At 44.3% G+C, this 8,507-nt stretch overlaps 1 pseudogene; it reads right to left on the reverse strand.

Annotated features, from left to right (window-relative positions):
* Window positions 1–716: 716 nt before the first annotated feature.
* LOC102406145 lies at window positions 717–8,169 on the reverse strand (annotated as a pseudogene).
* Between the last annotated feature and the right edge of the window lie 338 nt (window positions 8,170–8,507).

An 8,507-nucleotide genomic window follows, 5' to 3' on the forward strand; every position in this document is an offset into this window, starting at 1 on the left:
GTGGATATATGTATTATTGTTGTTGTTTAGTCGCTAAGTTGTGTCCGACTCTTTTGTAACCCCATGGACTGTGGCCTGCCAAGCTCCTCTGTGGATGGGATTTCCAGGCAGGAATATTAGAGTGGGTAGCCATTTCCTCCTCCAAGGGATCTTCCCCACCCAGGAATCAAACCTGGGACTCCTGCTTTGGCACGTGAATTCTTGACCACTGAGCCACCAGGGAAGCCCTGGATATATGTATTTGTATAACTTATTCACTTTCCATTTACACTTGAAACAAACACAATCTTATAAATCAACTATACCCCAATAAAAAAAAAAAAACTTTTTTTTTTTTAGACCCAAAATGTTAAGATTTTATTTACAAAGCTTCTTTGTTGTACAGAAAGTAAAAATGCTGTTACAGTCTTGGTGTAACTGGTAGCCACGGACAGTTGACTCGCCAATCACAGCTATCTATGCTACAGCAAGTCTTACACAAAAACCTAACAAACGCTTACAATTTTGTTGGGGTGAAGTCCCCAAGCTTGGTGGTGGATTTCCAAGAGGGACTAAATGGAGGAAGGTGGAATGTCACAGGAACTATTCTTTGGCTCTCTGGGTGGGTGGGTGTCCTGGGGTTTCTATCACAGCTACCTTTTTTCTTTTTTTCCTTTAAAAAAAAAGCTACCAAATCCATGTCAGCAGTCCAACCAATACTGAACAGTTCTTTTTTGGCAGGTTATTGGGGTCTTATTAATCATCTTCTCCTTCATCATCTGTTTCTCTCTTCCTCTTTTCACCTTTCCCGCTTTCTTCCTCTTCTTCATCTTCATCTTTGTCTTCATCCTCATCTTCATCATCTTCATCAACTTCTCCATCATGTCCAAATTCTTCTTCCTCCCCACTGACTTCATCTTCATCCTCCTCCCCTTCTACATCTTTGTCTTCATTGTCATCCTCTTTATCATCAAACTCTTCTTCCTCACCATCTTCATCCCTCCTTATCCTCATCTTCTCCTTCTTCACCATCCTCTTCTTTATCCACACCATCCATCTCGGCATCTGAACCTGGGGCTTCACGATCCTCTCGGTCATAACCATCCAGATAGGTCAGCTGGGGCAGGAGCTTGAAGACACTCTCTTGGTAGTCATTCAGGTTAGTAACCTCACAGTTAAACAGATCCAGGCTCTTCAGACATTCCAACTTTTTCAAAGGTTCCAGGGTGCTGATATCTTTCAGTTTATTTCCACTTAAGTTTAGATGTGTAAGATCTGGAAGTTTTTCTGCTAACATATCCAGACCTCCACAGATTCTATTGTCACTGAGCTCAAGCTTTGTCAATTTAAGTAGTTTGGGAAGATTTGAAACTGAAATCAAGCCTACATTTATTAAACTGAGGAACTCTAAGTTCACAAATTCAGCTCTTAAGCCCTCAATTTTCCCATCATTTGATTTGCAATTGTCCAGGACAAGTTCTCGAACCCGAAGAAGGGATTTGGCAGAGGTGCGGCCCCCCAGCGAGGGCTGCAGGAAGCTGCTCTAGTTCGCGAGGAGGACCAGGGGAAAAGAAAGACTGTTCTTAAAAGGCCCACCCTCCGTGGCAGGCGAGAGCTGGCCTCGGTCGACAGCCTGTAGCACGTGCAGGGGCGGAGGCCTCCTGGCCCACCAGGCAAAAAAAAACTTTTGAAAAGAAAATATTTCCTCAGTAAGTGAAGGGAAGTGGCTCAGTCAGAAATAAACAGAGTTAAATGAATAAACTCAGGAGAAAAAAAGAGATTGCCAGTGAATCTTGGGGAGAAGGAGAGTGAGTACTTGCAGATGTTACTGAGTTCAGAGAAAACCAGAAGCAGACAGAAGTTAAAATAGGGATGGCAAATTTTAAGCAGGAGCTATTATAATAGGGGGAAAAGAGACCTTGGTATAGAGCTGACTCCAAACTGAACAGAGCATCGGCAAGTGGGGACTTCTAATCAAGGCATAAAGCGGAGGTCCGTGGGTGGGGAATGACCGACAGAGGACATCAAGAATAGGAGGCATTCTGGCTAAACTGACTTTAGGGAGCTTTTCCTCCTCTGCATTGCTAAAGACAGGTGCAGAGAGGGAAAAACAAGAACACCTTTAAGTTCTTGACTGGAGGCCCTGTAACAAAAGACACAGGAAAAAAAAAAAAAAAAAGGCAGATTTATTAACATCTATACCTCAGGTACTGCTTCCCAGGAGGCTCAGAGCTTAAGAATCTGTCTACCAATGCAGGAGACACAGCAGATATGGGTTCAGTCCCTGGGTCAGGAAGATCCCCTGGAGAAGGGAAGAGCTACCCACTCCAAAAATCCTTGCCTGGACAATCCCATGGACAGAGGAGCCTGGCGAGCTATAGTCCATAGGGTCACAAAGGGTGGGACATGACTGAGCGACTTAGCACTCACACAACACATACCTCATGGACACTTGAGAGATGCACAGGGGAAGGTTGAGAAACTCCCTGAGGGGATTAGGCATTCAGGATTAAATTCCACCTGAACAGGGAAAGGTGTGGAGGAGATAGTTCTGGGAGATTGTCAGGGAAAACACAGCAAACAAGGGCAAGGCTTGGTGCGCAGATTTGAGTCAGTGCCTTCTCCGTTGGCAAGATTCTCCTGGGATTTTGTTTTCAGCTATATTAAGGCACAGGAGAATGCAATGGCACCCCACTCCAGTACTCTTGCCTGGAAAATCCCATGGACAGAGGGGCCTGGAAGGCTGCAGTCCATGGGGTCGCTAAGAGTCAGACACAACTGAGTGACTTCACTTTCACTTTTCACTTTCATGCACTGGAGAAGGAAATGGCAACCCACTCCAGTGTTCTTGTCTGGAGAATCCCAGGGACGGGGGAGCCTCGTGGGCTGCCGTCTATAGGGTCGCAAAGAGTCGGACACAACTGAAGCGACTTAGCAGCAGCAGCTAAGGCATAATTGATAAATTGTTGCTTATTTAAAGTGATAATTTGATATACCTATGCATTGAGCGACTTCCCTGGTGGCTCAGACGGTAAAGCGTCTGCCTACAATGCTGGAGACCTGGGTTCCATCCCTGGGTTGGGATTTCCTTCTCCACTATTCTTGCCTGGAAAATCCCATGGACGGAGGAGCCTGGTAGGCTACGGTCCATGGGGTCACAAAGAGTCAGACATGACTGAGAAACTTCACTTCTATGCATTGTAAAGGGATTCCCCTCATTGTGTTTGTTAATTAACATACCATTACCTCACAAATTTACTTTTTCCCTAGTGAGAACATTAAAGTTCTACTCTCTTAGTAAATTTTAATTATTCAATATAGTGTTCTCAACTATAGTCACCTCAGACTGTAGTCCTCCTAAAACTGAAAATGTGTACCCTTTCACCAACCTCTTCCTGTTTTTTCCCTCCCTCTAACCCCTGGCAACCCCTTTTCTACTTCCTGTTTCTTTTTACAAAGATACAATTTACCAAGTTAATGTAACAGAAGTTAAAATGGTGAAGGCAAATTTTAATCAGAAACTGTTATAATAGGGACCTTGGTATAGAGTTGACTCCAAACTGAACAGAGCATGGGCAAGTGGGGGCTTAGAGTTAAGGCACAAAGTGGAGGTCAGTGGGTGGAAAATGACCACCAGCTTAAGAGAAAAGAAAAAATGTTTTCTTAAATCTGGAAAACAAAACATTAAAGAACCAGCAATATCATCTGGAGGTAACAAAAAACCCATGCATTTCTAACATACATCCAAAGACATCCTTAAGCAAAGACAGACATGGAGATCTTACAGCTTTCATTCTAAAAATTTGGACAGGTACATGAGGCAGATATGATGATACAAAAGTCACTGATTTATGAAAGAACAGTTCTGTTCAGTTGCTCAGTCGTGTCTGACTCTTTGCAACCCCATGGACTGCAGCATGCCAGTCTTCGCTGTCCATCACCAACTACCAGAGCTTCCTCAAACTCATGTCCATCGAGTCAGTGATACCATCCAACCATTTCATCCTCTGTTGTCCCCTTCTCCCCTCGCCTTCAATCATTCCCAGCATTAGGGTCTTTTATAATGAGTCAGCTCTTCACATCAGGTGGCCAAAGTATTAGAGTTTCAGCTTCAGCATCAGTCCTTCCAATGAATATTCAGGACTGATTTCCTTTAGGATGAACTGGTTTGATCTCCTTGCAGTTCAAGGGACTGTCAAGAGTCTTCTCCAACACCAGAGTTCAAAAGCATCAATTCTTCGGCACTCAGCTTTCTTCCTAGTCCAACTCTTATATCCATACATGACTAGTGGAGACTAGATGGACGGTTGTTGGCAAAGTAATGTCTCTGCTTTTGAATATGCTATCTAGGTTGGTCATAACTTTGCTTCCAAGGAGTAAGCGTCTTTTAATTTTATGATTGCAATCCCCATCTGCAGTGATTTTGGAGCCCCAAAAAATAAAGTCTGTCACTGTTTCCACTGTTTCCCCACCTATTTAACAAGAAGTGATGGGACCAGATGCCATGATCTTCGTTTTCTGAATGTTGAGTTTTAGGCCAAATTTTTCACTCTCCTCTTTCACTTTCATCAAGAGGCTCTTTAGTTTTTCTTCACTTTCTGCCATAAGGATGGTGTCATCTGCGTATCTGAGGTTATTGATATTTCTCCCAGCAATCTTGATTCCAGCTTGTGATTCATCCAGCCCAGCGTTTCTCATGATGTACTTTGCATATAAGTTGAATAAGCAGGGTGACAATATACAGCTTTGATATACTCCTTTCCTCATTGGAACCAGTCTGTTGTTCCATGTCCAGTTCTAACTGTTGCTTCCTGACCTGCATACAGATTTCTCAGGAGGCAGATCAGGTGGTCTGGTATTCCCATCTCTTTCAGTATTTTCCACAGTTTGTTATGATCCACACAGTCAAAGCCTTTAAGCATAGTCAATAAAGCAGAAATAGATGCTTTTCTGGAACTCTCTTGCTTTTTCCATGATCCAGCAGATGTTGGCAATTTGATCTCTGGTTCCTCTGCCTTTTCTAAAACCAGCTTGAACACCAGGAAGTTCACGGTTCACATATTGCTGAAGCCTGGCTTGGAGAATTTTGAGCATTACTTTACTAGCATGTGAGATGAGTGCAATTGTGTGTTAGTTTGAGCATTCTTTGGCATTGCCTTTCTTTGGGATTGGAATGAAAACTGACCTTTTCTAGTCCTGTGGCCACTGCTGAGTTTTCCAAATTTGCTGGCATACTGAGTGCAGCACTTTCTCCTCTCCTCATATCTAGAGAAGCACTCAATCCCTTCATGGTGACATCAGATCCTAACAAAACCTTTTGTAAAATGAGTGCTTCATGGTATTGAACTCCCCCTTCACCAAAACCTTATATATTGACTTTCTGCTACTGCCGCTTTGGAGAAGTCTCTCAGAGCTATCTGAGATGCTGCCTCTCAGGCTGCAGTCCTCATTTTGCCCCAAACAAAACTTAATTCATACTCTCAAATTCTACATTTTTTTTAGTCAACAGTTAGAAAACAGAAAGGGCTTCCCAGTGGTAGAGAACCTGGCTGCCAATGCAGAAGACATAAGAGATGTGGGTTTGATTCCTGGCTTGGGAAGATCCCGTGAAGGAGGGCATGGCAACCGACTCCAGTATTCTTACCTGGAGAATACTATGGACAGAGGAGCCTGGCGGGCTACAGTCTATGGCATCACAAAGAGTTGGACAAGAGTGATCGACTAACACTTTTTCACACACAGTTAACTTATGAGGAATCTATGTAGCTTGCACTTGAAATGGTTTGAATATACTTTAGTTCCACTTTGATTTGACGCAAAGAAGTACTATTAAGTCTCAGGTAATGCCTGTTTCATAAGCCTGAAGCTCCCTGTAAGATGAAACCCAACATCAAGAATTTGAAACAAATTAAACAAACAAACTTGTGGAGAGAATATAAAGAAAATGGGGTGGGTTGTCCGGAGCACTGTTAGAGCAGTGTGCTGAATTATAATAAAGATTTTTGATGTGCTGTTTTAATTTTCAGTAGCAAACAAATATGTTTATAGAGGATCTTAATAAACTTTGAGACATTTGGAAAAAAAAAAGGAAAACAAGCTTATGGTTACCAGGTGGGGGAGGAGTAAACTGGGAGATTAGGACTCATATATGCTGTTGTTCTTGTTGGTTAGTTGCTAAATCGTGTCAGACTCTTGCTGAATTTGTCAGACCCCATAGAATATAGACCACCAGGCTCCTCTGTCCATGAGATCTCCCAGGCAAGAATACTTGGAGTGGGTTATCATTTCCTTCTCCAGGGGATCTTCCTAACCCAGGGATTGAACCTGCATCTCCTGCACTGGCAGGCAGATCCTTTACCCCCAAGCCACCGGGGAAGCTCTAGGATTGACATATACACACTACTATATACAAAATACATAACTAATCAGGACCTACTGTATAGCACAGGGACCTCTACTCTGTAATGGCCTAAATGGCAGAACAATGTAAAAAAGCGTGGAGATATATATACTGTACACCTGAAACTACAACAATGTAAATAAACTAGACTCTAATAAAATTCTTTTAAAAACACTTTAGTAAGGGTTTTGATGTCCTTTACTCAAGGGAAGACAATCCATGGATTGGGGGACTACAGCATCTCACAAGCCATGGAGTGCTCTTCCCTAGAAATTTTTGGCAGAAGGAAGCTTTAAACAATATTAGAAGAGGTGACATGGAAACGAGGCATGATTGTCTAGGAGGTCAGGGGTTTCTTTAGGAGATTCCAGGTCCCATTTTCTCAAGCAAGGCAAGTTACTAAGCCGAGCATGAGCTTTTGACTTCTAAGATGTTTCATTCACTTTGCTTCCAAATAACTCCTTTTTCCTTTTCAGCCTCAGGTAGCTGCTTTGGGGGTTCCTGAGTCCCTGGAAAGCCCCCAGTGGAGAATGGGGGCCCAAAGTTCAAGTGACTGTGGGAGCTGGAGGGCTGGAAAATGAGAAGTCTGGGAAGGATGGACAGAAGAGTGGGGGAGCTTGTGATCTCAGGCAATCTCAGTCTGTGGCAGCTTGAAGCAGGATCTCAGATCCCCACCCAGAGATTGACACCAGGTCTTAGCAGGAAGAAAAGAAAGAAAGAAAATGAAGTCGCTCAGTCATGTCTCTTTGCGATCCTATAGACTGTAGCCCACCAGGCTTCTCCGTCCATGGGTTTCTCCAGACAAGAATACTGGAGTGGGTTGCCAGTTTCTTCTCCAGGAGATCTTCCCAACCCAGGGATTGAACCGAGGTCTCCTGCATTGTAGGCAGACACTTTACTGTCTGAGCCCCCAAGGAAGACCCCACCAGGGTCTCAGCAGCGAGAGTACCAAATCCACTAGACCTGAGGACCAGTGACTGGTGATAACGCCCTGGCTCATCTGCTGGGAGAAAGAAATATCAACGAAGGAATAGAAAGTAGTGAAACAAGTGTTTATTTTGTGTGTGTGTTTGTCGTTCAGTCGTGTCTGACTCTTTGCGACCCCACAGACTGTAGCCCACCAGGTTCCCTGTCCATGGAATTCTCCAGGCAAGAATTCCGGAGTGGATTGCCATTGGGAACTTTCCAAGCCAGGAATCGAACCCTGGTCTCCTGCATGGCAGGCAGATTCTTTACCATTTGAGCTACAGGGAAGTCTAAGTGTTTATTAGGAGCAGAAAAGTACATGCGGATAGACACACAGGGCCAGGCTTAGTGAGAGTCAAGGCTTTGAGGAAATTTAAATCATTTATATGGGGGCAGTTCTTCCTGGCTTCCTCTGGCCAGTCATCTTGCTTTGTTGGTCTCCGAGTCCGTATTTGGTCTAACTCAGGGCCCTCCGCACCATGTGCATGTGGATCTCTTAGCCAAGATGGATTCCACAGCAAGGGTTTCTGGGAAGTTGACAGAACATATTATGGTCTGGTGCCCCTCTCTTCTCTGAGCTCTGAGAAGCCTTTCTGTGCACATGTAGTGTGAGAGTCTCCTTGACCTCAAGAGTGAGAAATAGGTGGGAAATGGCAACCCACTCCAGTACTCTTGCCTGGAAAATCCCATGGACACAGGAGCCTGGTAGGCTACCGTCCGTGGGGTCACAAAGAGTTGGACCCAACTGAGTGACTTCACTTCACTTCACTTTATCTTCCATCCAAGCAGGACTTGCTCCTCTTGGCTGCCACCAGTACCTTCATCTTAGAGGACAGATCCCCGCTGCTCAGGGTGCCCCTCTCTCTGCTGCCTCACTTGAGCAGACACGCATCAAAGGACTCCAGGGGGTGGATGGAAGACAGAAAGTGTCACGAGGAGGAACGAGTTTACCAGAGCCACTTTGGGGAGCACTTCTGTTTCTCGAAGAAGCCAAGGAAGTTCCAAATCATCCTCAGCAAAATCGTGCTGACAGGGAATGGCCAGAGCTGACGGAGCATAATTAGAAATTTAAGAAGGGGATTTCTGGCAACTGAGAGCTTCCCATGGGAGGAGCATCATGAAACACAACAGGACTGCAAGACCTTTAAAAAATAGCTCCGAT

Source organism: Bubalus bubalis, chromosome 7, assembly GCF_019923935.1.
Source record: "Bubalus bubalis isolate 160015118507 breed Murrah chromosome 7, NDDB_SH_1, whole genome shotgun sequence".
Lineage (NCBI taxonomy): Eukaryota > Metazoa > Chordata > Mammalia > Artiodactyla > Bovidae > Bubalus > Bubalus bubalis.